Here is a 3,593-nt window from a genome sequence, read left to right on the forward strand (position 1 = left end):
CTTTAGTTGAGCGTTTTTTGCTTCATTACATCTCTATTTATTCCTATAAATACAGAAGTTTTTCTTTACAGAAACACACAACTCTTATTTTCACATATCTCTCAAAATGTTCCCCTTCTTCTGCTTCTGAAATCTTTCCTGGGTACAGTTACTTTCTCGTTCCAAAGTTTTCTTACTCGAGTGGTTGGGTACAAAAGCTGCAGTGTGACACCCTTGATATTTAGCGTTATCTAATTACTTAAATGCGTAATTTCTACAGAAAAACTGGTAGGATATGTTTGTAAATGGTTCAACTAATCCAAAAACCTGCAATTTCAAAAATTTTCTAACTAAACCATTCACAACCAATTCCAACTCAAGAAGAGTGTCAGAAACCCTGCAACAACTGATAAACTAATTTACATACATAGCTTAAGACGCGGAAATATAAAGATACAACCCAAAAATAGAAAGGGAGACATATGTCCCTTCAAATTATATACAAACCAAAAGTGTAAAAGGTTTACTAATAAAATAGCCAAAACTAGGTCCAAGGTTCCTTGCTCACTAGCCGTCTGTGACCCCAAACAAAGCATCAACAACCTGTCAATCGCATTTTATACAAACACGAAAGCCACAATTCAGTGGGGAGTAACTTCGAGTCCTCCCAGCCACGAATCGTCAAAATTAATGTAACATGTAGTGTAACATGTAAACAATTTGATAAACCATTTACTTATCATGTATTCTAACAAATGACCCCTAAACTGACCCAACTAACTATCATGTGAATCATATAACAAATTGTAATCCAAACTCTATCAACCATAGCCGGCTTGCATCTCACCTTCTATGATTCATAGAATCATCAAACAAGAAAGGGCAATATATCAAAGACAGGCATAAGTTCTTAGCACCGTCAATAGTCACTTTGTAACTCAAGTCTATACCACGAGGTAGGGAAGGTAATCGAACCGGTATCTTGGCTCAGCGGTTACTATTAAGAAAACATGGCCAAGAGACAACACAACCCTAGCCTAAAATCTCTTGAGACCTAGACATGCGGATACACACCACCGCACCCAAGACTCACAACTTTTTTAAAACAAAGTGAAGTGAGTACCCTAAGGTTTAGGAAGGGTCGGCTAGTACTTAAGTGACCCCATACTATCAAAATTAGTACCTGAGGTCATGCCCCAACTTGGATAAACATCCACTAGTCAGGAACATAAAGGCTATCAAGCAGTGAACATATACTCGTCAGAGACTATAAAGACCTATCTATGATGAAGGCCGAAATACTCACCTAGGACCTAGTCACAGCTAGTCCCAGCTTGAATATTTTAGCCCACACCACCCAAAACTCACCACATAAGTCAAGTAAGACACCCACTTAACCTTAAGAGGGCAAAAAGTCCTACTTACCAACATAAATTCTAATATTCTATCATGTGAAAGCTATATAAATGTCTATTTACAGCATACAATCCCAACAGTTCCTTAATAAGAATTCAATACCAATTTCCAATCCTAGCAATTATAACAATATAAAAGGCTTTAGGGGAAACTAGGGCCATTACTACAAAATAAGAAGCTATTTAAACTCAACTAACTAAATAAGAAACTATTTAAATTCAACTAATTACACATGTGAAATAGAGATATAATAAATGGCCTAAAACAAGAAAAAGGCCGATTATCTAATTCATTCAACCGAATTTTTACCCGCAACCCCAGACCCACTGCGGACAGTGCGGGTCAAATTGCGGTGACCAATCACTCAATTAATCGACATCGCATCGATCAAAGGGACTAAGGCTCAGTTTTCGGCACACTCAACAAAACATTTCAATTATAGCTATAAAATTCATTTTGAGCCTATTAATTACCATTTCATTTTGTAAATTATCCTAACATGTGATAATTGTCAATATAACATAATTTTTCTACCATTAGCATAACTTTTATGATTCTCTTAACAAATTTAACCATGTATACTCATTCTAACTATATCCATGATGAACTTAAAATGACGGACAAAGCATGGAAAACCGCGAAACAAGCAACGGACCGACCCGGGCCAACCCCAAGACCGGCCGGCTGCCGTGGGCTGTCATTCGGCTGTTTGCCTGCATTGCCGCACCATTTCTTCTCTTTTTTTCATTTTTATACATTATAAGACCGTCGAAAATTAATTAATCGTCCCCAATTCAATTTTGATAATTTAAACTACCAAAAGGCACAAATTAAGCTTGCATGCAACTAAGTTTAACATGTGAAAAATTACTACCCAAACAAAAATTCACCAAACATACAAAAATCAAAAACATGTGACGATAATTCGTCGAGTAGCTCGAAATATGTTACCTTAAGCTAGAAAATGAGCAATTAGTCCTCAAAACCGAAACCCTAACCACAACTAACCGCTATCCTCTACAATATACGAGTCCCCGAACTCGTCTTCCAATCCTTCACCTAATTTAACAATAAAAAACACAAAAATTAAGCACAAAACCGAAATCACCGAAATTTGGTCTTAAAAGAACTTAATGAAAATTGAAATTAGAACATACTAAGTTGTAGATCGTGGCGAGGGGATTCCGGAAAGGTAAATTTCGCGAAAAACGGACAAGAAACGAAGATTTTATGGCGATTTTAGGCTTGATTTTATATAAATGGTGTTTTGGGTTGAATTTGTGAGATGTTGATGATGATGATGGAACAAAATCAGAAAAAAGAAAGAAAAGAAAAGGGGTGTGCCGTGTAAGAGGAAAAGAAAGGAGAAAAAAAGTACGTGCGGAATTTTTAGTCGGGATTTTTAACGAGTCGGTTTTGACTCGTTTCAAAAATAATTAAATCCGTAAGTCAAATGCAAATTCCGCCAAGTCCAAAGTCTTTAAACACGAGATTACAATAAAATTGAGTATTCATTCGACCCATTTCCAAATTCGTTTACCCAACGTTCAAACGAATTGTCATTTTCCCCCCGATACGCCCTTATTTCGAAATAAAAGATTTTACACGGTTTAAACTATTTTTAAACATTTCCAAACTATCAAAATAAATACTTTTCTTCAAAATATAATAAAATTATATTTCTTTGAATTATTTTTACTTTAAATACATTATTGTCAAATTTTACTTGATTAATTAATTATTTTCGAAACATATTAACGGTCCGAAATTTACGGGGCGTTACATGCAGTGTTAAACTTGGGAAACTACCGGCGTGAGACGATTACCACCGCGGTCGTCCCTATATAGTTTTCAAGTAAATGGCTACCATACCATGACACCGCCTTCTCCTTCTGTTTTGATAAGTATTCTTATTTTGTCTATTGTTACTACATTACTTTACCAACAATTTGAAAACTATATTTGTGTCGTGGCAATGGCTGTAATTTTGAGCAAAACCATACCTGATTTGTCGAAACTGGAATCTTTAGAAGGACAGAATTATAAGAGGTGCTCTCAAAAAAATCTTATGTTTTTTTACCAGCTAGAAATTACTTTTGTTTTTTGAGCACTAGTGTGGAGAAAAGGGCTTTTGTTGTGTGGGTTGGGCTTGTGGGTTTGGGACCAAACACACACGTGCACGCTGGCCTGGGGCCAGG

The 3,593-nt window shown here is 36.1% G+C and overlaps 1 long non-coding RNA gene across 1 annotated transcript; it reads right to left on the bottom strand.

Moving 5' to 3' along the window:
* Positions 1-386: 386 nt before the first annotated feature.
* LOC141621576 (uncharacterized) lies at positions 387-2,810 on the bottom strand. The gene is made up of 3 exons (XR_012532461.1): positions 2,553-2,810; positions 2,347-2,454; positions 387-582 (listed from the first exon to the last, which is right to left on the bottom strand). It is a non-coding gene; the product is annotated as an uncharacterized LOC141621576 (long non-coding RNA).
* Between the last annotated feature and the right edge of the window lie 783 nt (positions 2,811-3,593).

This window comes from Silene latifolia, chromosome X (genome assembly GCF_048544455.1).
Source record: "Silene latifolia isolate original U9 population chromosome X, ASM4854445v1, whole genome shotgun sequence".
In the NCBI taxonomy this organism is placed as follows: domain Eukaryota; kingdom Viridiplantae; phylum Streptophyta; class Magnoliopsida; order Caryophyllales; family Caryophyllaceae; genus Silene; species Silene latifolia.